The sequence below is a fragment of the Lissotriton helveticus genome, chromosome 3_1, assembly GCF_964261635.1.
Source record: "Lissotriton helveticus chromosome 3_1, aLisHel1.1, whole genome shotgun sequence".
Taxonomy (NCBI): domain Eukaryota; kingdom Metazoa; phylum Chordata; class Amphibia; order Caudata; family Salamandridae; genus Lissotriton; species Lissotriton helveticus.
In genome coordinates this window covers 1,978,637,913-1,978,664,732 of record NC_136061.1, presented here as the reverse complement: position 1 = coordinate 1,978,664,732, position 26,820 = coordinate 1,978,637,913, and positions in this window count along the sequence as shown.

Sequence of the window (26,820 nt, the reverse complement as noted above, 5' to 3'; positions counted from 1 at the left end):
ACTGGTGGACACAGTCGGATGAAAAGCTGGAAGTGTTCAATATATATATATTGCTCCAACTTGCCCTCAGGCACGGCAGCACTCCCAACAACACCTCCGGTTGTGTCCTTTCAGTCCTCATGTCGACAATTACTACCTGGCGCGTTTTTGGGCATACGCCCTCATCACAGGCTTTGACAAAGAGATCATGCATTTATAGACACACCCACATTAATTTATAATTAACCGCCCGTAGATGGGCTCTCTCAGGTGAGTAAAAGACATTGGCTTGTGTGCCTTGTGGAGCCTGTCTTAATTAGTTCCGTAATGGTTGCATGGATCATTACTGTCCATAAAGGGTCCTAGATGGGCCCACAAAGTGTGGGTGAACCATAAATCCCTGTTGTGGGTCCATAACCAAGGCACATAGGATTCTAAGCCCCGTGTCCCCCAGACCTCACGGGGTGGTGCAAGCCATTGCAGCTGGGCCGACTGCATACAAATTCACGCTCCAACTTGCCCTCAGGCACGGCAGCACTCCCCAACAACGCATCCGGGTAAAAGCTCACACCACACTTTGTGTCCTAACTACAACTACCTACTGGCAACCGCCAATAGGTGATACATATATATTACCTACTGGCGGTCGCCAGTAGGTATATATAGTTAGGATTTTTTCCCTATGGGATTTTTGAAAATTCTATGTCTAATAACTTTGGCGTTTGTAGACGGAATTGGCTGAAATTTTCAGGAAAATTGAACATTTTGTTTCTGAGCAGCCCTTGAAAATTTGGGGGGGGTTCGTCAAGGGGGTGCCGAGAAAAAAGGGGGGTCCCAAAACGTGTTTTTAACATTGAGTTTTCCATAGGGCGGTTGGCCTCACTTTTAGCCCGAACGGCTGAATGGATTTGCACGAAACTTGGCAAAATTGTAGGGACTGGTAGCCCGATGTGCCTTTTGTAGGTCTCAATATATGTGCTCCAGTGGATTTTGAGAAATTAACGTTTAAAAAAAGATATATATCTGTAACAGCGGACCAGGCAGCGCTCCGGTTCGCGTACTTTACGCGCAACGGAGCTTTGTGAAGCGAAGCTGATTGGTTCTCCGGCGTCTGTCAACATTCCAAAAAGTCCGTAGCGGCCGCCATCTTGTCTCTCGGTAGGATCGAGAGACAAGAGGAGGTCAAAACAAAGGGGGAAATAACTATAAGGGGGCATAGTAGATCCTCGCTGACCCCCTAGGTTTGATGTGGAGGTTTTAAAAGGGCCCCGCGGGGCAAAAAAAAATAATAATAATAATAATCGAACGGCTGAATGGATTTAGTCGTAAAAACCACTGGAGCATATATCTTGAGACATAGCAAAGGCACATCGGGCTACCAGTCCCTACAATTTTGCCAAGTTTCGTGGAAATCCATTCAGCCGTTCGAGCTAAAAGTGAGTCCAACCGCCCTATGGAAATGAAGGAAATGAATGGGTAATTTGTAATTAGCAAATAGCTAATCGCAAACTAGGAATGGTAAAGAATCGCTATTTATTCCTTAAAGTTCGCTATTTAGGAAATGCAAAAAACTTTGATGATACATATGGCGGTTCATCTCTAACAAGATAAGAAGCATAGGGATACATTTATGATGGCTGGCGCATCACCAGGGATGTGTTAGTCATTCTGTGCCGCTGTTCCGTCACCTATGGTGTGCTGCATTTACAATGCGGCGCATCATGGGGCAAAAACAGCACAGATGCGTGATGTATCTGTGCCGTAAAGGTGGCGCATTGCTGGAGTTGTATCGCAAGTGTGATGAAGCTCCAGCAAGGGTCGGGGGTGCCCCTGTCGCAGGGTTTCTGTTCTCACACAGAACTGTGGACAGAGGATTGGAACCTCGGCGAATTAGGGTGTCCCAAAACTCACGTTAGTAATCAAAAACTCCTTAGCAAGCTAGGTACAGTGTCACATTGGATATAACAAACTCTCAATGTTTAGACAATCCAGAATATGAACTTATAGTACCTCAGGATACGTGGAACTCATGAACAGTCGGTCGTTATATATTTCTTAGAAACCAGAACATGGAGTTAAGAAGAACACATGTGTATTTGAAATGTTTATTTACTAATGCCGTCTTCTCAGGCGTAGTATCTTAGATAATAGAAGTACACATATTATCAGTAGCAAAATTACCAGCATAGTTACTAGTACATAAAAAGCGAATGGTGACAGTATGTTAACATGCTGTAAATGAATAAGAGTTAGCAACACTTATAAGCAGCCGCGGGCCGTGGAGGGAGTTACGGTGGGGCAGGGAGGCGGGGAGGGGGAGGGGCAAGGTAGAGAGGGCTCCACCCTGCTTCTCCCCCTCCCCGCCTCCCTGCCTCACCGTAACTCCCTCCACGGCCCGCGGCTGCTTATATCTCACCCTCCCTAATACACATATTATATTATTTGCTAAGAAGGTCTCTTTGTGTTGGTTTAGGGCGTGCCCATACTTTAGTGTCTTAGATTTGAAGGAATCACATCAGCATACACCAGCTCTCTCTTCATGTGAACCGCATCAACTGTTGTGTATGTGTGTTCGGCAAAGCAATATAAAACTCGCCTCATGCCCAGAATTGGCAGAAGTTGCACTTATGTTATGAGTATGAAGTCGTGGAGATCAGACCTCATAACAATTCTGTATCGTGTTGTTCTTGAAACTTTAGCACTCGCTGTACAGATATAGTTTAACAAGCAAAGCAGATAGTAGAGCAATAACATATTATTCTCATGTAAACCACGATGAACTACTAGGTGGAAAGCTAAAGCAACAACTAAGTGTCGTGTGCAGAAGTTGCAAAAAAGGAAAAATGGCGTTTAAACCGGTAATGAGCCCATGCTAACTTAACACGGTGTAAAGATATCCAGGACCTAGATGACACCTCCCCATGATCCGGAAACGAACTGAATAAGATAATAGAAGTGCCATCTCATGAGAGCAGATTGCAAGTTTATATGTGGACGGTCCGCAAGGTAAAGCATTAAAAACTAGGAAAATTTAATGCTAAAGAAAAATAAAACAGCCAAGTACTTTATCGAGTCTTAAGCCAATAGGCAAGGTAAATAATAAAAACTTGACAAATAAGTCAATGAATTGTCAATGAAATGCTAGTACTCAGCATATCAAACATGAAAAAGGTCTATGACATAACTGTGTATGCAAAATAAGCTGCAACAGCCTCCAATAGGAAGTCACCGTCTTCATCCGAAAACAGTTCAGCCATCCAATTTAAAAGCGGAAAAGAACATACGTGCTCTCCCAGCACCGGATCCTCTATCACCATCAGAGGACAGCTCGGTGGGTTTTCAAGAAAGCTCTGTTCCAAGAAAGACTGTGCTGCCGCCAGTAAATTCCAGGGACCAAGTAGTCCATGCATCAATGCCACAGCCATAATCCTTTCGCCAGGACAAACCAACTCGTGAGTAATGATAGGAGTCATCAGCTGATTAAAGTCGACGTCAGGAGAAACCGGTCCGCAGAGACACAAATCAATGGCCCAATCGAAATCACAGGTCAGGCAGTGAAATACAGGCTGGACACAGGTGAAGTAGGAGAATCGAAAAGATAATCCATATGCCGTGCTTAATATCGCCAACGGCATTGTGCCATAATATTCTAGCATGCGATTGCGGAACAGTGTCAGCAGCTGCAGGGTGGGAGGTTGCATAGGAGGGACATCCATATTTAAAAATGTAAAAAAGCACAAGAGCGTCCGCTGGTAATGCAAGTAAAAATGCCAATCCACGAACCGGAGTGGAGAAAATGGAATGAAAGGAAGCAGGGATGACTCCAAAGATTTTCTCAAATGAAGTCACGAGACCACTGGTAACAACTTTAAAAAAGTGCGCCAGGGTCTTTGTGGAGGATGCGTTAAAGATAGTCGGAACCATCTTGCTGAAATTGAAAGGCAAATCTGAATTAAAAGTATTCCTTTTATCGTAACAGTAAGTGAACGGGTTATTTGCTGCAGAAATGTTCTATTTCCTCCCACACATGATCATAGGGAGTTTTCAATCTGGCCACAAATACCAACCTTGGGACAGATTTCAACGGCATGGCAAGAATAAGAGCTCTTTTGTCTCAGAGAGAGGTGGCCTTGAGTTCGGCCCGTGAAACTTTCGTGCTTCACATAGCGAACACCCGTACAGAGGTGCAGACCCTTTTCAATTAACTCAGAACAATCTTCATTATTGAGCATCAAATAACTACCATTTTCCAACAACTTGAACGTGGGGATGATAGCAGGAACTGGCGTGCCTTGCAACACGCAAGCCATATTTGGTCGGTGTTTGTTGCATGAACCGTGTAACTGTATGTGCCTACACATTAGTGAATGATCTGGCGTCTCAGTGCATTCCTCTCCATTCAGATAAACTTCTTGATCATCTTTGAAACATCTGTATGTGTATGGAAGCGACCAGACCTCATGAAGAAAAGCACTACCTAAAGGTTCATAACGACCTATTGGTATATATTTCATACAATTTGAAAACTTATATAAAGCAAAAGGCAGCGTTATTAAACCGTGGATAAGGCACGTTGCCAAAAAACCCGCAATCCTCTGCTGATGATGTCACTGAGCATGTCATGAATGATGTAATATGTGACATCATCAGCAGTGGATTACGGGTAATAGTATCTCTAGTTTACTCCCCTATAGCTGTCTTTCTTTTAACATAAGTGTCTGTTTCCTTCCCTTATACTTACTGTTTTTGGTTCGCTTCTAGTTCGCGTACCGGCGAGCGAACTGGGAAGCGAACTAAGAGAAATAGAGGTTGGCACAGTTCCAAATATTGTACCAATATTTTAATAACGGGGAGGTAGTTCTGAAAAGAACTTTTTTTTTTATTGTTTTTGTTGTTTTATATTTTTTTTATTTTTTTTCGGAACATTTTTTTACTTTTTTTGAATTTTTCTGAAGTTTTATATTTTTTTGGGTTTTTCTTGGAGGGGGCAATGAAAACGATTCATTGTAAAGGGCTCAACAGGAGCAACAAAACAAAAAAAGAAGTATTTATTATTTTGGGCGTTTCGTACAAACTTGCATATGATAGTCAATAGCTCTGTTGATCAGAGTGATGCTTTTTTCTCCGTAGGAAATGAATCCATCGCAAAATACGCAGGTGTGTTTTACTTCACCAAATTTCATTTGTATATTTGGCACCATCTCCCTGCCCTCTGGTCCCGTTACTTCCGGTACAACAGATCTTCTGGCCATAATAGGGAGATTATCTAGGTCGTTCCGAAACTGTGCAGCACTGTAGTTGTTAGGATGCCACCTAGTCATATGGCGATGCATTGTGTAGTTTCCGAAACTGTATTTTTTCTCGGTTCCTCTGGACAGTCTATCTTGACATATAAGGCAAGTTACGTATCTTGCATTTACTTTTTTCTGACCTTTGGGAATTTTAAAAAATTGCCAAATGAAGTTTTCTTTCCGGTGAGACGTCCTGGGCTGCTCAGGCAAAAACTGCCTCTCTTCGTGCTCGTCGTCCTGTTCCTCTTCTTCTTCTTCTTGTTGAATTATAACTTGAGCAGGTGGTCCACTCTTCCTTGGATGTGGTGGAGGTGGTGGGGAAGCACCAGCTGAAGCTACTAAAGAAGCCATTGCTCAGTGATCACAAAGGGTCTTTCTCTCACAATGATGAAAGTCAGAGTGAGGAAAGAAGGAGGGATTTTCATCATTTGGGAAAAACAAGAGTTCTCAACCAATCAAAAGTGTTCATTTTAGATTATATGACCTAGTCTTACATCATTAGGAAACCAAAAGTGAAATGAACCAATGAAAAGTGTTATTACCAAGTCACATGACTTGCTGTGTTTACGTTAAGCGCTTTGCAGGGCCTCCCGGTTTGCTTCCAGAAACCTGCGCTTTGCGACTCGCTTCGCGTACCAGTTCGCTAACGTAGCACGTCATATGACGTATCACGCGACAACGTGAAACGTCATGCGGACGGGAGGCGTCACGATGTTGTTTTCTAACGCGGCACTTGCGGTAAAGAAACGTTTACCGGCTCGCGGTCTATTTCGCGGCATCAAGGTCAGCTAACGGGAAGCTTCCCGATTCGCGAAGCGGGAACGAAGAAAAAAAAATATTAAAAAAAAAAATTATTCATAAACATATAAAATATATTTTTGGATTTAAAGAAGAATACATTTTACAGCTACAGATATTAGCTGTTAAAAAACCAATGAAATTCACAGAAAAAACCATAGGTTATAGACCATATATAGTTAGGAATTAGCATTTACAAAACCTTGAAAATTCACTGAAAAAACCACAGGTTATAGACCATATATAGTTAGGAATTAGCATTTAGAAAACCTTATTTTACTCACACAAAACCATTGAAATTCCATATATAGTTAGTTGCACTAACTATATATCGTGCACCCGCAATCCACTGCTGATGATGTCACATATTACATCATTCATGACATGGTCAGTGACATCACTGATGACATCACTGATGACATCTCAAATGACATCACTGATGACATCACTGATGACATCTCATTTGACATCAATGACCACATCACTGATGATATCATTCATGTGACAATACAATGCATCTCCTCACATTTTAATATAACCTCTGTTTCACCCAGTGTTAAAAAGAGAGTATAATTTTTGAAACCATTGACACACCAATACTAGTTACTACATACGCACTCACTGATTGCTACGTCTACACACACCTTCACTCATTCACCCATACAATCATTCATACATACAATCACTCATCTTTACAACACTATCATATGCACTCATACACCTATACAGACACTCACAGTCTGCCACTCATCCATGGAGTTACTCACACACCTAGTCAGTCCTGTAAAGAATCAATGACACTTCCATTTTCTTGTCTATACAGTTAAACATAGAGCACCTTACATTTTCAAACATATACTAACACATACTTACCTTCTTATACAATCATTGATACAAGTACAGATTGATCTGCACAGAGTCACACACCTCCCAGCTAGCCACACACACACTCAGTCTCCCATACAAATACTTGGGCAATCAATCAATAACCCATATAGTTACTCATATAGCTACTGATCAACACATGCAGCAGTTTACAGAACAACAGACATAATGATGCACAAATTAAGACAGTTTAGTCACTAACCCATGCAGTCAGTGAGACACATTTAATCACTCACTCATACAGTCAGTCATGCACCTACTAAATCCTTCGTCCAGACACTTACACATCCACTCATTCTTCAATATGTAAGACATATTTAAACTTTATAGAAACAAAAAATCACTGGATGTTGTTATCAGTGATGTCATCAGTGATGTCATTTGAGATGTCATCAGTGATGTCATCAGTGATGTCACTGACCATGTCATGAATGATGTAATATGTGACATCATCAGCAGTGGATTGCGGGTGCACGATATATAGTTAGTGCAACTAACTATATATGGAATTTCAATGGTTTTGTGTGAGTAAAATAAGGTTTTCTAAATGCTAATTCCTAACTATATATGGTCTATAACCTGTGGTTTTTTCAGTGAATTTTCAAGGTTTTGTAAATGCTAATTCCTAACTATATATGGTCTATAACCTATGGTTTTTTCTGTGAATATATATATATATATATATATATATATATATACACACATATATATATATATATATATATATATATATATATATATTCACTGAAAAAACCATAGGTTATAGACCATATATAGGTAGGAATTAGCATTTAAAAAACCTTATTTTACTCACACAAAACCATTGAAATTCCATATATAGTTAGTTGCACTAACTATATATCGCGCACCCGCAATCCACTGCTGATCATGTCACATATTACATCATTCATGACATGGTCAGTGACATCACTGATGACATCACTGATGACATCTCAAATGACATCACTGATGACATCACTGATGACAACATCCAGTGACTGTATGTTTCTGTAAAGTTAAAATATGTCTTACATATTGAAGAATGAGTGGATGTATAAGTGTCTGGATGAAGGATTTAGTAGGTGCGTGACTGACTGTATGAGTGAGTGATTAAATGTGTCTCACTGAATGCATGGGTTAGTGACTAAACTGTCTTAATTTGTGCATCATTATGTCTGTTGTGATGTAAACTGCTGCATGTGTTGATCATTAGCTATACGAGAGGCTATATGTGTTATTGATTGGTTGCCCAAGTATTTGTATGGGAGATTGAGTTTGTGTACGGGTGGCTGGGAGGTGTGTGACTCTGTGCATAGATGTGTGAGCAGTTGATTCACTAGGTGTATGAGTTCAAGAGTGCATGTGGAAACAGCTACATGGGCAGTTGACTGTGTGCATGAGTGTATTGATGAGTGAATGGATATCTCAATGCTACATGTCATAGTAAGTACATATGTAAAACACAGTACATGTGAGAGTTGGCATATATAAATAACTGTGCATGAGAGCCACTGAATGTGTGAGTGGTTGTATGGATCATTGTGAACTTGTATCAGGGATTGTATAAGAGAGTAAATATGTGTTAGTATATGTTTGAATAAGTAAGGTGTGTATAACTGTATAGTTGAAGAAATGGAGGTGAGATTGTTTCTTTGCATGACTGACTAGGTGTGTGAGTAACTCCATGGATGAGTGACAGTGTGTGAGTGTCTGTATACACTGAGTGTATCTAAGGTTATATTAGAGTCTGAAGAGGTTTATCGTATTAGCACAAGAATGATGTCAAATGAGATGTCATCATTGATGTCATCAGTGATGTCATTTGAGATGTCATCAGTGATGTCATCAGTGATGTCACTGACCATGTCATGAATGATGTAATATGTGACATGATCAGCAGTGGATTGCGGGTGCGCGATATATAGTTAGTGCAACTAACTATATATGGAATTTCAATGGTTTTGTGTGAGTAAAATAAGGTTTTTTAAATGCTAATTCCTAACTATATATGGTCTATAACCTATGGTTTTTTCAGTGAATTTTCAAGGTTTTGTAAATGCTAATTCCTAACTATATATGGTCTATAACCTATGGTTTTTTCAGTGAATTTCAATGGTTTTTTAATAGCAAATATCATAAACTGTCGAATGTCAAGTACGTGGTAAGTAAAAACATTTTCGTGTTTATGCACACTGATCTGCTTTGAATGCTGCCCCCCACCCCTCATTTCTATTAGGAGTACTCTCTCTTTGCAGATAGTGAAGGGTAGTTAACGCAGGCCTTTGCCCCCGTTGTAATCCGTCGTGCCTGCTTCTCTCTCCATTTGATTGATTGTTCTCTTTGGTTCATTCTCTATTTACAAACAAGCACAGAGTCGCAATACTCTGTTTAGTCTTTGCAGATAGCGAAAAATCGTGTAAAAAAACAAAAGGAATCGAGCAAAATCAGAAGGCCACTAATGGGATCTCTTTTTGACCTCGCTAAAATAGAAACATTAGGAACAACCTGTTGAAAATAGCAATGTGTATGTACATAAGCGGCGTTCATTTGTGTTCACAGTACCCCTTGTTGATTGTTTGAATCGAGCATTGAATTGTTCGAAGTTGGTTCTCTTAAGGATCTTCTCTGCCTGCAAACGAGGAAGAATAGGAATATTCTCTCTCCCTTTGCAGATAGTGAAGGGTAGGTAACGCGAGCCTTTAACACGTCGTACCTATTTCATTCCTCATTGATTGATTGATTGTCCGAACATTGACTGTTTGGGAATTAGTTCTTTTTGGAGGTATTCCCTGTTTGCAAATAAACGTAGGAAAATCTTTGCAAGTAGTGAAAGGGTACGTAATGCGGACCCTTCTCCCCCGTTGTAATCTGTCATGCCTATCTACTCCCCACTGATTGATGCACCTGTTTCACCCGGACCATTTACTAGAGATAGGTCATCTGGCCCGACCAGAGAGCACCCCTAGTGAAAAGGACATATGCAATAATAACGAAGTGATCACTGTATCCTGTTAACAGAAACTTTAGCATGAAACAACCTGGAAAGAAAAGAATAGGAAAACGAAAATCAGTAGGCCACTGATGAACTTTTTATTAAATAACAAACAACGAAACGATAACAATACGTAATGATAAAACCTATTATTGTCCTAGAAACAAGAAACGTTAGAAGTAAGCCCGTAATAAGAAACCTGAAAACATCGCCCCTCACTGCCCCAAAACGTGTCTGTCCCACCGCCTGCCACGGCCAAATAACGGCAAACTGGGAAAGATAGAAGTCAGCAGACATCCGCCCCATTCTAGAAACTTCCAAAGGGCAACAGGTTTTCGGCTACGCCCAGCCGGAAGCAACACATATAAGGCGGGTCCTGCTGCCACGCCTCGGCCAGGAGATCATCACGTAGGGTGTAGCCGGAGGAGAGGCCGAGGCCAGCGGGACCCGGCCAGGGGGATTGACAACACTGGAGAGTTTCAGGGGGGGGAATGTCCGTGTCCTCGACCCTCCCCTCTCTCTCCCAGTCCGGCCACGGTGGCCCTTGAGAGTTGCAGGTTGTCCCGCCACACTCTCTCCCGGTCCGGCCACCAACGGCCGGGGGCTGGGGCCGACGGGATCCGGCTGCAGCCGATGAGCCAAGGAACCCGTTCATGGGGCCAGAGCAAAGGGCGTCCGGCCGCCATCCACCGGAGGTGCGGCCCAAAGACGGACGGGACATTTCTTCTTTCTTTTATAATGGCTGCGACAACACTGGGGGGGGATGTCTTGCACATGCCTCCGACCCCCCCCCCCTCATCCTCATCGCCTGGTCCGGCCATAACAAATGTCAAGCGAGACGCCGTGGGGTGCACTGGGAGGGAGAGACGCTGCAAACAGGCCTCTCCCGCCTCCCCAGGTGGAGGCTTCCCAGCTGCACCCTCAGCGCTCCAGGCGCCCGGAAAAGGGTTCTTCCACTGTGGCAATGCTGCAACGTCTCGCCCGGCAGGGTGGAGCCCGTCCGCACATTTGACCCCGCGATCGCCAGTAGCTACCGAACTCTCAAAATGGCGGTCGACCTGGCAAGAGCGGGCCCAGCATAAAGAAATGGCCCGGTCACTGGTTGACTCCACCACCGTAGTCCTCCACGACCTTGAAGATTCTAGAGGAGCCGCGGGAGTCTCCGACCCCCGCAGACACCCCCGATGGGGAATGACTGCCATGATCGCCCGTGGAGTGACGAAACTGTATCCGCGGGACGTCGGCGCTCCCATGCTGCCGCCAGCCTCAGTTTGAATGACTAGAATCCTGCAGACCTCAGTTCCGGTGAAAGCACAGTGTGACCCGGTAGGAAAAATTGTTGCACCCCCTCCCCTTTTTGACTGATAGTTCAAACCACCGATCCTTTCCTTTGCCCTTTTACCGGAACTATGGACTGCCTCCCCCTCTTTTACATTTTCTAGAGAAAACAAAACATTAACCACTACATTAGCATAGCAGTTGACACCAGAACTGTTTTCAAATTGAAAACCAACAACATCTTCAACAGAATCCTTTTTGTTTCTGCTGTGACCCTGCTACAGCACAGGCATTGTCCCCAGCAGTAATTCTGCAATGCCGGTAAGTATAGCTGTGGTGCCTACTGGACTCACTCACCCCCGCGGCGCCCCACGCCGTTATTTGCTGGGCGGCAACTTACTAGACATCACCTTCGTGACATCCAGATTTCAGCGCTTTCTGCTGCCTTGGAACTATTCGCACAACAGACCGCTTCTGACAATCCACCCCCCGGGACGCCCCACGCCGGATACCCAAATCAGTGCGGCACCCAGGCAACATCTTCTGAATTTTCATAATTTGAAAGAACTAGTAACATGTCCTCATCAGGAATTTCCTCATGAAAAGTCTTCAATGATGATTCTTGTAACTCTATGGTCTCCAAACATTCGATAAATTCGCCATCAAGAGATTGATCAAAAAAATCATTCAAGTCATCTCCTCCTTGTGAGAATATTTCATTATTGGTGCTGTCAATTTCAATAAATGTATTGTATAATTCAAAAGAAATTGCCACGGTCTCTTCGTTGTTTAAATGTTTTTACTGTTTTTGTTTTGTTGTATATATTTATAAGTTATTAAAGTTTTATAATCCTACTACTTTGTTGGAGTGCTATATATTTTTAATATGACACATAATTGTAAAAACTTTGATGTACAAAGAGTCATCCCTGGAATCTTCCGCTTCAGGCTCGGTCCCCTCCCCAATCACAATACAGGATGGTTTTCAGATAGTAGGAACACGTGTGGTGTGACGGATCTCATCGGGTGTGGGCCTTGATCTACTATAACTCCTTTGAAGAGGGGTGATTCTTTACAGCTGGGGCCATAAACTACATCTGCAGGGCTAGCTGATAGCCTGGACAATCGGACACAGAGGAAGAGGAGTGTCAGAGGGTGCGTTAGTGAATAGGGCGAAAGGGAGGTGTCGGGCGGGCACAGAGTGTGATTCTCAGGGAAGAGCAGCGCAGATGGGGGGAGGTTTATTGCCGATGCATAAAACAGAGAGCGGGGGTGACCAGTGCCTGGGGAAGATGCTTGCGAGGGTGGGGAGCCATGCTACGAATCGACAGCGTGCAGAGAGTGGGTCTGGTCAAGGCATCTAAAATGGCTGCCGTGCACGACAAAAGTGTGGCATTTCAAAAAAGGCAAGATGGCGCAGACAATGTTTCTCAACACTTCCTCATTTCCTTCGAATCGAACGTTAACAGACGTTGGTGCATATTACCAAAGTTAAGCGATATTTATCGCTAACGATGCTTAGCAACGAATTTTTTACCGCTAAGCATCGTCAGAAATTATCGAAGATAAACCTTGCTATTATCAAGGTTTATCGCAAATGCGATAAAAAACGGCCGCAATGCATGAATATCGCTAAAAAGTCAGCGATATTCATGCATTACCGAGCTAATGCTCTTAGCCATGTTATCCACCTCCCATTGGATAACATGGCTAAGAACTGCTCAGGGCAGGTGTTAGTTTTTGGAGATATTCGCGCTTAGCGCGAATATCTCCAAAAGTTGGTAATAGGAGATAGATATCTTGCATGTTGTAATGCAAGTTATTGTGGTATATGGAACTCATACCATAATCTCTCAGGAAAGCAGAAACTGATCCTTTTGGGACCGCCTGAGAAGGCCTAGGAGGTGAGGGGTACTCTACTTTGCCCCCTTTTCACGTTCCGAACTATTTTTTTTTACTCTCTTCTGTAATTACACAAAATGGCAGCGATAAGATGCATCAGAGACAGACAGTGAGAGAAAGGAGGCCGGAGATGAAGAAGAGATGTCAAATACACATTGGAGATAATATAGTGGGAGAAGGGAAGTAAATATGAGTAAACTTACCATGTAACATAAAAATGTTGCACTCTATACTATAAGTCTCATTTTATACTACAATCACTTCGCTACAACCTCATAAATTAAAAATAAAAATGAATAATGTCTCAAACAATTTTTGATTTCTAAATATAAATTTATTCTTCTGAATTTTCAAAATTTGAAAGAACTAGTAACATGTCCTCATCAGGAATTTCCTCTTCAATCATCTCATCTGGAATCTCCTCATGAAAAGTCTGCAATGATGATTCTTGTAACTCTATGGTCTCCAAACATTCGATAAATTCTCCATCAACAGATTGATCAAAAAAATCATTCAAGTCATCTCCTCCTTGTGACAATATTTCATTATTGGTGCTCTCAATTTCAATAAATGTAGTGGATAATTCAAAAGAAATTGCCACGGTCTCTTCATTGTGAGCCATTTTATTTTGAAATTGCTTGCTGTAAATTGCAGAAAAAAATAATCACTTTCATTTATCGTTTTTAGTAATACATAATATAAAACTAACTTTATCAAGTATTTAGTATAACAGAAGGACTGTAAATAAATAACAGAAAACATTTTTCAAATTATCTTCAAGTGTACAACATAGTTCCCCTTACAAATTAACAACTCACCTTTTTAAAAGTAGGAGAAGTGTTAGTACTGTGTAAATCAAACACCAGCAATTGACCACCAAAAATTCCTCACAAATGTACCTCAGACAGTAGTATCACAAAATGGCTGTGGTTTCCTCTCATTTTAGATATATACATAACCAATTAACTTTCATCACACACAAATACAAAACCAAAGTAACATTTTAATTGGTTCTAAATTTCAACACTTTCAAATGTGTTTTCCCCATGCAATTTTCCATAGGACATTTAGATACGTCTACAGCCTGAATGGCTGAACGGAATTACACCAAACTTGGCAAAATGGTACATCAAACCTAAGAGGTCAGGGAGGATCTACTATGCCCCCTTATGGTCATTTGCCCCTTCGCTTTGGCCTCCTCTTGTCTCTCGATCCTACCGAGAGACAAGATGGCGGCCGCTACGGACTGTTTGGAATGTTTACAGACGCCGGAGAACCAATCAGCTTCGCAAAGCTCCGTAACGCGAAAAGTACGCGAAGCGGAGCGCTGTTACAGATATATATCTTTTTTTGAACGTTAATTTCTCAAAATCCACTGGAGCACATATATTGAGACCTAGCAAAGGCACATCGGGCTACCAGTCCCTACAATTTTGCCAAGTTTCGTGCAAATCCATTCAGCCGTTCGATTATGATTTTTTTTTTTTTTTTTTGCCCCGCGGGGCCCTTTTAAAACCTCCACAACAAACCTAGGGGGTCCGGGAGCATCTACTATGCCCCCTTATGGTCATTTGCCCCTTCGCTTTGGCCTCCTCTTGTCTCTCGATCCTACCGAGAGACAAGATGGCGGCCGCTACGGACTGTTTGGAATGTTTACAGACGCCGGAGAACCAATCAGCTTCGCTTCACAAAGCTCCGTAATGCGAAAAGTACGCGAACTGGAGCGCTGCCTGGTCCGCTGTTACAGATATATATCTTTTTTTGAACGTTAATTTCTCAAAATCCACTGGAGCACATATATTGAGACCTAGCAAAGGCACATCGGGCTACCAGTCCCTACAATTTTGCCAAGTTTCGTGCAAATCCATTCAGCCGTTCGATTATGATTTTTTTTTTTTTTTTGCCCCGCGGGGCCCTTTTAAAACCTCCACAACAAACCTAGGGGGTCAGGGAGGATCTACTATGCCCCCTTATGGTCATTTGCCCCTTCGCTTTGGCCTCCTCTTGTCTCTCGATCCTACCGAGAGACAAGATGGCGGCCGCTACGGACTGTTTGGAATGTTTACAGACGCCGGAGAACCAATCAGCTTCGCTTCACAAAGCTCCGTAACGCGAAAAGTACGCGAACTGGAGCGCTGCCTGGTCCGCTGTTACAGATATATATCTTTTTTTGAACGTTAATTTCTCAAAATCCACTGGAGCACATATATTGAGACCTAGCAAAGGCACATCGGGCTACCAGTCCCTACAATTTTGCCAAGTTTCGTGCAAATCCATTCAGCCGTTCGGGCTAAAAGTGAGGCCAACCGCCCTATGGAAAACTCAATGTTAAAAACACGTTTTGGGACCCCCCTTTTTTCTCGGCCCCCCCTTGACAAACCCCCCCCAAATTTTCAGGGGCTGCTCAGAAACAAAATGTTCCATTTTCCTGAAAATTTCAGCCAGTTCCGTCCACAAACGCCAAAGTTATTAGACATAGAATTTTCAAAAATCCCATAGAGAAAAAATCCTAACTATATATACCTACTGGCGACCGCCAGTAGGCAATATATATATATATATATATACACATATATATATATATCCCAACTTCAGGTTGCACCAAAAGAGAAAAACCTCAGGAAGCACATTTGAAGTTCGTATTCTTTAATGTCAACAACTTGCCAGGAGCAGACATCCAATATCTTTAGCCAGACGTGTTTCAAGAGTTGAAATCCTTTCTTAAGGCCACGCCCCCCTTCACATCACTCCCTCTAATAAAACATGTGCATGTGGAGGAAGCGCAGCGGACGAGCGCAGCGGGCGCGACGATTGCGCGCCGAAGGCGCGCTTAAGGCAAGCTCGTCTGCGCTCGTCCGCGCCGAGACCGGGCCAGAGGCCAGCCCCCTTGATGCTGGTGAGCTGCACTAGCTTTCTATATCTTCTATCCTTACGTATACTTCCGAACAACTTCGTAATCTGAACTTCTTAACAGATGTGATGCAATGACCTAGCAGCTGCCGGCCTACAGCAAATTGTCACTCAGCCCACCCATAAAGCCGGTCATACTCTTGACAGACTATTCACCAGCAACCCACACATCACGGTGTCAAATGTGACCCCCCTCATATGGACGGACCATTCAGCAGTCTGTTTTTCCCTAAAACTGACAACCTTGCCTTCCCACCCTCCATCCTATTCCCCCATCACCATCAGAAACTGGAAAAATATTGACCTTCATCATCTTTCTGCCTTGTTGCTCGACAGTATCACTACCACTGAACACGATCCCTCTCTAGCTTCTGTCAACTACCTTCACAGCCTAAACAAGGCCTGTCATACCCTAGCTCCCCCTAAAACCTTTTTTCGCACCAGACTTTCCCCTTCAGCCCCCTGGTTTACAGAATCCCTCCGACTGCAGCGTCAACAGTGCAGAAACCTCGAAAGACGTTGGCGCCGCCACTACAATGAATCGGAAAAAATTACCTACAAAAGTGCCCTCTCGATATACAAAGATCTTATTATTACAGAAAAATCATCCTACTACATCTCTCAAATCACCCAGGCAAAAAACTCAGCAAAAGAACTGTTTCAGGTGGTCACTCACCTCTCCAACCCACCTTCCCCCTGCTTCAATGGAACCCAACTCCTTTACGACTCTCTCGCAAACTTCTTCAAAGAGAAAGTCACTGATATTTTCTCACCCTTTACCCTTGTCCCCTCCGTTACCTCATCCAATCTTCCTTCTAACAACGACACACCCTGCCTCCCGTTTTTCGAAGCTGTTACGGAAGAACAAGTCCATCAATTCATTCTGGGTACCAAATCAGGATCACCTCTAGATCCTTGTCCTCCCGCTATTCTTAACAGAATCCCTGAAGCCATTTCTCTTGCCTTGACGTCCATCTGCAATGCCATGTTTACTACGGGCATTTACCCTTCAGTCTGGAAGGAGGCTATCATTAGGCCGCTCCTAAAGAAACCCACTCTTGACCCCCTTCTCCCTGCCAGTTACCGACCCATCGTCTGTCTCCCCTTTCCAGCAAAGATTTTTGAAAAAGCGATGAACTTGCAACTATCCAACTTCATAGACAAAAATAACTTATTAGACGAGACCCAATTTGGCTTCAGACGGGGTCATGGAACTGAGACTGCGCTACTAAAAGAAGCAGACGAAATCAGAATGACCCTGGACAATGGAGGAGCTGCGGTATTGATACTATTGGATCTTTCCGCGGCTTTGGACACGGTCGATCATGCCATCTTGATCGACCGTGTCTCAGCTATAGAAGTAAAAAACAAAGCGAAAGACCTTCTCGCATCCTTCCTAGCTGATCGTACTCAAACAGTCAAAATGGCCCACTTCACATCCCAGACTTTCACTCTCCCTTGTGGCGTCCCACAGGGCTCCTTGCTAAGTCCGACACTATTCAACATTTATGTTTCGGACTTAGCGAGAGTAATAAAATCCTATGGAATTGCCCTGACAACCTACGCTGATGATACCCAACTTGTGCTCTCTGTACATAATAACGGTACATCAGTGGCAGCAAACTTCCAAATGGGAATGAGGGCTATCAGCTCCTGGATGTCATCTAATTGTCTCAAACTAAACTCTGACAAAACAGAGGTGATGACATTCGGGAGGCTGGACCCCATCTGGTCCCAGTGCTGGTGGCCATCGGAGTTAGGAGACCCCCCTCAACCTGTCACCAAGGTCCGCAACCTTGGAGTCATCTTTGATGACAAACTGACATTTCAGCATCATGTCAATTCAGTGGTCTCTTCATCTTTTTACATCCTAAAAAGAATTAAAAAACTGCTCCCTTACCTTCCACCATCAGCCGGTAGAACCTTGATTAGTACATTGGTTTTTTCCAAAACTGATTACTGTAATGCCCTTTTCTTGAACGCTCAGAAAAAAGTCATCAACCAACTCCAACTAGTCCAGAACGCCTCGGCCAGAGTCCTCTTAAACGTCCCCAAATTCACATCCATTTCCTCTCACATCCGCCAACTACACTGGCTCCCTGTCAGGAGCCGGACAATATTTAAGGCCCTGTGTATCACCTACAAGGCTGTCAACAACGTGGGTCCACAGTTCCTCAGAGCAGCTTTCCGCCCGCTCGAGTACCCAAGAACACTCCGCTCCTCCTCTGCACATTTGCTGAAAGTCCCTCGAACAAAAAAGGTCAACTGGGGTGACAGGTGTTTCACTATAGGAATATCAATAAAGGACTAGCTTGGTTGTGTTAATGAGACTCAGAGGGTACGTCTGTAGGCAAACCATTTGGTTTGGTCATGAAGCCCTCACACACCAACCTAGTTGGTGTCATGCTTCATCATCGGGCCCACCACAGTGACACCGAATGTGTCCCGGGTGTGCTGCGACTCCAGATTACTGAGGAGCTGGTATGCTTACTGAGTGTGCAGTGAATAGTGGGTATGAACGTGATGTTTAAAAGCTATACAGGTGGTCTGGAGTAATCTGGAGTCGCAGCACACCCGGGACACATTCGGTGTCACTGTGGTGGGCCCGATGATGAAGCATGACACCAACTAGGTTGGTGTGTGAGGGCTTCATGACCAAACCAAATGGTTTGCCTACAGACATACCCTCTGAGTCTCATTAACACAACCAAGCTAGTCCTTTATTGATATTCCTACATATAAAGAGGGGATCCGGACTAGCTTACCTAGTCCTCTCTCTCCTTTTTGATTTGCTGACATTTGGCAGCGCACAGCTGCGAGAGATACCTTTTCCACATAATATGGCAGAAAATACCGGCCTAACCTTCACCGAGGACGATGTCAGCGAAATCCTCGCCGACCCCTCGCTCCTGGCAGATTTTAACACAGCAACTACCATAGCGCAGACTACAGACTGGGACACTCTCACTGAGAAAAAGCGGAACAGGATACGCACCATCTTACACGGTGTTATCCTCGCACAATACCTCCGTACCAACACAGCCCCTAAAGGCCTCCTGGTTACAAATGCACCCAGAATATTCCTCGACGACGCCACCTTCAGAAAGGACTGGGCACAGATAGCCTGGCACTGCACCAGGGACTGGCTCATACTTATCATTAAAACTGCTAAACGCCTGTCAGACGCTGTCATCATAGAGATCCAGGCAACAGAGACCCACTTCAAAACCACACTCACAGGCTACAAAAAGAAGCTAGATGATCAAAATCGCGAAATGAACGAATATAAAGAGTACCTGACCCAAACCAAGATCAAGAAATTTGAAAAAGACCTAAAAAACTTCCGCTACTCGAAAACCTATCCCTATGCTGATGATGGATACACTGCACCCACAAAAGGCCAGAACACAGACAGTTCAGGAGATAGCAGCTCCATATCTAGTGGTTCTAGCAACGGATCCTACAAAGCCAGAGGGAGAGGCCGCAGAGGCCAACAACGGCAACAACCATGGCAAGGCCCCCAGCAGTTTCAAAACTTTGGTCCACCGCCCTTTGGACCCATGCCTCCATACTTTGGTTACCCACCACTATACCCCCCAGGGCAGATGCCGTACTACCAAAACAACCAAAATCAACGATATCCTTTTTTAGGCCAAGGCCGCAGACCTCGCGGCAAGAGAAGGAATCCCCCTCAACAAGTACAGTGGGCACCACAACCGGCACAGTGGGCACCAGAAGAGGATCCAGTGAGTGCCAACACAAGAAACAAAGCCAAGGAACAAGCAGGACCCAGCAAATAACCACACCAGTGAACAACAGCCCCCTGGTGTTCAACCTTTCTGATATACCATTGACAATTGAAGAAAGCGCCGTCCTTAATAAAGGACTGTCTTTTGTTCCCACCACCAGATTAGATACCTTTAAACTCCATGTCGAACTGGCCGAGTTTTTCAGGAAACTGAGGCTGAAAGCCTTTTTCGAGAACAAGGAGAAACCCAGCGATGACCAAGTAAACACCAATGAAACTGGTCTGAGACCTAAATCCAACTTTACCCCCCCACCAGCCAGCACACCAGTGGAGATCACCACCTTCGAGATTGCAGTATACTCTGAGATAGAGAAATTACAACCTCAAAACACATTTAACAATCTCTCCCACCAGGACAGGGAGATCGTCAAACGCCTACAAAATGATCCCACCCGCATCATAAAACCTGCGGATAAAGGAGGCGGAATAGTGATCATGAACAAAAGCGACTATGACACTGAATGTCGCAGACTCCTAAGCGATACACGCAATTACAAAAAACTACAAAGAGACCCCACTAAAGATTTGCAAAAGAGAATCAATGAACTTGTGAAAGAGGCGTCCGACGCAGACCACATCTCCAAACAAGAGGCTGAATATCTCAGCACAAAAGATGCCAAAGTACCCTATTTTTACATCGTGCCCAAAGTGCACAAAGGGGTCACCCCGCCACCCGGCAGACCCATAGTGTCAGGCATCCAATCACTTCTAGAACCTCTATCACGGTTCTGCGACTACTATCTCAACCCGCTGGTTCAGAAAACTCGATCCTATATCCAGGATACAAAACATCTCCTCAACATCATCAAAGATGTCAGCTTCGACCCAGACAAACAACTCCTTGTCGGACTAGACATAGAGAGCTTATACACAAGCCTACCTCAGGACGCCACCCTAAAGGTACTCCACGATATCCTGATGGAGACTGACTGGCAAAATCGCACTCCGCGCAATTTCATCTTGGACTGTGCCTCACTCGCATTAAAGGAGAATTACTTCGAATATGAGGGCACGTTCTTCCTCCAGACCAATGGAACCTCTATGGGGAGTGTTTTTGCCCCCAGCGTGGCGGGGCTGTACGTCCATCATTTCGAACAGACGCACATCGAAGCCCCCACAAACCCCTACTCAGCGAACATCGCAATCTGGCGTCGCTACATCGACGACATTTTCATTGTCTGGGAAGGCAATGAGGAAACACTGAAGGACTTCCTAACATGGATCAACAATCGTGATCCCTTCCTCAAGTTCACCAGCACCAGCAGCTCAACCGAACTTGCCTTCCTTGACCTCAATATAAGACCTGACCAGGGGGGTCTGACTACAACCACCCACTACAAACCGACGTCCAGGAACTCATTACTGCGATTTGACAGTTTCCATCCCAGACCGCTTAGGGAGAACTTACCATTCGGACAGTTCTTGCGCATACGGCGGAACTGCAGCAACATCCAGGATTTCAAATCCCAGTCCAAAGCTTTAGTCCACAAGCTTGAAGACCGGGGCTACCCATCCAGAATCATCTCAAAAACGTGCAAAAGAGCACGTAACCAGAACAGAGAGGCACTCCTAGAAACCTTTGTCAAACCACAAGAAACGCCCGTTATGACATGCGTCACCACCTACAATACAGCCTCGAACCAGGTATCCAATATAATCCGCAAAAATTGGAGGATCATAAATTCGGGCACCAGAAAGTGGGATCCACCACGGTTTGCCTACAAAAGAGCCAAGAATCTCAGAGACCAATTGGTATCCACCAGACCCAGGAAGACCCAACGACCAACAGATAACACGATCCTCAACGCATGGGGACTACCAGAGAAAACAGGCCACCAACCATGCTACAACTGCAGTGTCTGTCACCTCACCACCCCCTCCAAGACACTGTCCCTGGAAAATGGCAAAACCTGGACACAACGACAATTTACCAACTGTAACTCATCCAACCTAATATACCTCATCACATGCCGATGTGGCTTGAGGTACATTGGCATGACCACCAGGAAAGTGAGAACCAGGATGACTGAACACAGAAGCACCATGCGCTGTGGGAAAAGTATCAGCAAACTGACACAACACTTCCTCACCCAAAACCATACCCTAAATGACTTCACATGGACAGTCATTGAACAATTTGCAGCATCTGACTGCAACGAGAAAACCCTTCTCACCAAAGAGCAGCGCTGGATATACCGCCTTTCCACCCATACAGATGGGCTTAACGATTCCATTCCGTGGAATGCATTGTCTAAATAGCCAGCCCGTCTCTGTATCACTGTTCACCCTCTGACTCGTGGTCTGTCCCAACTCTGTAGTTAGCTATTTTTAATTTTTATTTTATTTGAATCCCCTCCTCCTAGTTGCCAATTGTAATTAAACCCACTTTTTATTCCTAAGCCACAACTGCGCTATTGGCCAATACCATCTGGCCCCAGTGCTACCCTCTGAATCGCCCGAGCGCACAATGCGCAAGCGCACCGTGACTACGTCTGTAGTCCGCGCATGCGCGATACGAACAGCACTGATCCCCCGCACATGCGCATTAGGTGCCCGCGCGACCACACCCTCCTTTCTCCGCTCCAGGTGCAGCCAATGAAATATGCTATTTAAGCCCGCGTCCGAGCCATACAACCTCACTCGGGACACCGGAGCAGGACGATAGGTCGCAGGAGCACTCTGATCGGAAATACCGTGAGTAACCATGCTGATCCACCAAGAAGCTCAGGGTAAGCAGCATTTTCCCTTCACAGGTTCAGTCCTAATTCATGCCTTTTACAATATCTAGGGTCTTCTTCTCCCCCTGCCAGGTGACCCAGGAGGCTTTGACAGCAAGTAGCAAGTGTGAGGAAATATGTACTATACTTACCTGTACCTCACGCTATGCTTGTTTCGCTGAGTAGCCCACCACCGCCACTGCGCTATAATAATTACCGCTATAATTCACCCCAGCCATGAAAACGTCCATGGCCACGTTCTAATCGCCGCTCTAGGTCGTTCACGCACACTAGAAGCCGGCATCTTGTTGTGTTACCTGAAATACCATTCTCATTGGTTCTCCCCTGTATGTCTGTTTATGTCTCTGTGTTCTATGTACAGTAAAGCAGAGGGAATCCCCCTCTAACATGTACAGCACCTTAGCGAGTGCGACACTTTTTACCACACACTTAAATCACTTAATATAGTTTATTTTTCACTCACACATACTCATTGGTCCTGAGGAAAGCCAGTTTTAACAAAAGGCCTGGCTGAAACATGTGACCACACAGGACGTAGGAGCTCTTAATACACTCCACATCGTCCGCAAGCCTTTTTATCCGCTAACAGGGGCCCAGGAATTAAAATTATCCTTATACCCTCGGGAACTGGGACCACCTGTATAGCTTTTAAACATCACAATCATACCCACTATTCACTGCACACTCAGTAAGCATACCAGCTCCTCAGTAATCTGGAGTCGCAGCACACCCGGGACACATTCGGTGTCACTGTGGTGGGCCCGATGATGAAGCATGACACCAACTAGGTTGGTGTGTGAGGGCTTCATGACCAAACCAAATGGTTTGCCTACAGACGTACCCTCTGAGTCTCATTAACACAACCAAGCTAGTCCTTTATTGATATTCCTACATATAACCAGGGGATCCGGACTAGCTTACCTAGTCCTCTCTCTCCTTTTTGATTTGCTGAGGTGTTTCACTATCTCATCTTCCAAACTTTGGAACACACTGCCCCTCCACATCAAAACCGCCCGACCCTCCTCAGCTTCAGGAAAAAACTAAAAACATGGCTCTTCCCAGTATAACTTACCACCTCAGTGATGGTTCTGTACTCAAGCGCCGAGACACCCCCGGGTATTTGCGCGCTCTAAAAATGTCACAAACATAAACATATATATATATATATATATATATATATATATATATATATATATATATATATATATATATATATATATATATTAACTGAAAAAACCATAGGTTTCACACCAGTTATAGTTAGCTGGAATTTTTACTGGCATAAAACCAATGAAATTCCCACGTTATAGTTAGTTGGACTCACTATAACTTGCGCGTACAATGCACTGTTGATGACGTCACATATTACATCACTCATGACATGGTCAGTGACATCACTCATGACATCACTGAGTCGCTCCCGGGGCGCGTACCTGGGAGCGCCCCGGTCAGCGCAATGTTGCGGCGCGCCCCGGGGCGCTTACCGTGGAGCGTCCCGTTAGCGCTATTTTCGCGAACGAAAACAACATCGTGACGTTTGGCATAGACGCGTGATGCGTCATATGACGCACAGCGTAAGCGCACCCGGAAGCACGCGAGCGCATACGATCGCGCAACATCTTGACGCACTTACACTACGCGCCCGCGGGCGCGACCCGTAGCGTAAGCGCGTCGGGTCATGTGACCTGAAAATAACACTTTCTATTGGTGCAGAACAGTTTTGGTTTCCAAATGAGTAAAGCCCGGGTCATATGACCTGAAAATAACACTTCTCATTGGTTCAGGACACTTTGTTTTTTGCAAATGATGAAAGACCCCACCTTCTTTCCTTATTCTGACTTTGTCCTTTGACTGAGGAAGACCTGTTTCAGCAATAGAGAGAGAACTATTTTGTACTTTCAAATGGCTACTGTAGCTGCAACAGCTGGAGCATCTGCACCACCACCACCACCACCACCACCAAGAGGACCACCACAACAGTACATTGGTGGTCAAGAAGAGGAGGAGGAGGAAGAGGAAGAGGAGGAGGGGAGAACATGGCTGCCTGAACAAAATACCCCATAAAAGCCCAGGTCACACATTGTATGGGAGTTTTTTTCAATCCCAGAGGGCAAGAAAAAAGTGAATGCGGCCAAGGTAACTTGCCTAATCTGTGGCGAACAACTCTCAAGGGGCAACCCAAACAAAAAATATTCCTTTGGTAATAATACCATGATTCGACATATGACCCGGAAGCATCCTAACAACTATTCTCGTGCAGAGCTCAGGGAACTGGCCAGTAACCTCCCCCAGTCTTCAAGGACCACCTCCAAAAGAACACAACCCACTCCATCGGGACCAGAAACAACGGAGATGATGCCTTGTATACAACCATGATTTGCAGATTTTAGAATCACATGTATTGAATGTGGCAAGCTCATCGCCTATGATGAAAAGAGCATGAAGCTCGTCGTCCTTGCTGGTGACAATCACAAATGCCCCAAAAAACAGTAATTTTTTCCGTTTTTTTGATTTTTGCTCCTGTTGAGCCATTTACAATTCCCTGTAATTTGTTTCTCCTCATAAAAAATACAAAAAAAATATAAACCTGTTTTGAAAAGCCAAAAAAAGTACAAAATGTTCAAAAAAACATTAAAAAAAATTTAAAACAACAAAAAGAAGAAAAAAAACCAGTTCTTTTTAGAACTACCTTTCATTTATAAAAATAAACCTATATTTTTAATGAATCTCTGTCAAATTCTTTTTCTTAGGGTACGCGTACCGGGGCGCGCCCCCCAAAAAAATAGAACAAGCATTTGCAATGCAATAGGTCTCGCATTTATGCAAGTTTGAGCTATTGGCATTGTAAATGACAATGCCTTTTATTATGTTTTGGATTTTGAAACCTAAATAAAACACATTGTCGTTTACAATGCCAATACCTTAAACTCCCGTAAATGCGTGCTGTTTGCATTCCTTAGTCTGTCATAAAGATAGGTCACTGTTCAATAATGTCTTTTTCTCGTTTATTTGTTTCACTTTGCTGGCCTGAAACCATGTTGGAAGTGCGTTTTTCTTTTGTTACAGAAGTGAACATCTGCGCATACATAGACTTTATTAAATCCATTATGAAATACTGGCCATGGTCAAAAGCATCAAATTTGCAATGTATTGTTTTTGCTTTCTAACTTTTTCACTTAGAGATGCAAACGCCCTTTTCTGATTCCTTTTCATGAAACACATCTTTGATAGCCCGCCTTACCCCTCCTAATGCTGTATGTTCAGCAACGGGGCTCTACTGCTATCTTCCATACTGGTGTAGTGCAAGACTTTGCTTTTATATGTATTTTTTTTCTGGGACATCTGGAGGGAGCACGCAGGAAAACTTCAAGTTAACACGTCTCTTAACATAAAGAAAGGCATATTGGCTTTCTCCCTGCTCATATGTAAATGTTTTAAAATTACAAAACAAGATAATAACAGTCAGAGAACGTGCAGCAACATTTTTCCTGCATCATTGTGTATTAATTCCTGCCAAATTAGCTGGTCTTCCAGTGTCCTATAATTTTAATGGCCCTAACTAAAACCCAGTAAAGCACTCAGTATGAAAACAGTCAACAAAACATTACAGTAGTAAAATGTCAAATCATAAAGGAAAAATAATAATAAAGCAGATGTGCAATGTCAGATACAATTAACCACGGCAGAAACACTAAAAAAAAACCACCTCATCTTAAAGAGCAGTCAACAAAATCTTGTCACTATAAGTGGGCGAAAAATGTCTGGCCGTTCTAAAAACAGCTGATAAAACAGTTAAACAAAAATAAAAAAAATAGATCATAGTATCTAAACAGCAGCCAGGAAATGAGTATGCACGTCTAAAAATAGGCAGTCGAACGCCACAGAATCCTACACTCAATTATCCTAAAGGCTAGAAACCTAATCACAACTCCATAAAAGGCAACCCTGAAAATGGCCCCCTTAAAAGTCGTCAAATGCATAGCTCTAAAGAGCTAGTGGAAAATAACTGATGCAAACGGCGCGGCTTTCCATGCTCTGCTGTGGTATCTCCCTAATTATTCATATGGTAAGATACCGAGGCACATGGAACAACAGAAGGACTTTGAAATTCCCTCAGTGGATAATGCAAGTTAAGCCAAATAGTTTTATTTTCTTGTGTTAAACGACATTGGAACGGACAGAATTCTGAAATTCCTTCTTACCACTTTTAAATGACTGAATTCAACTTTGCAATCTGCT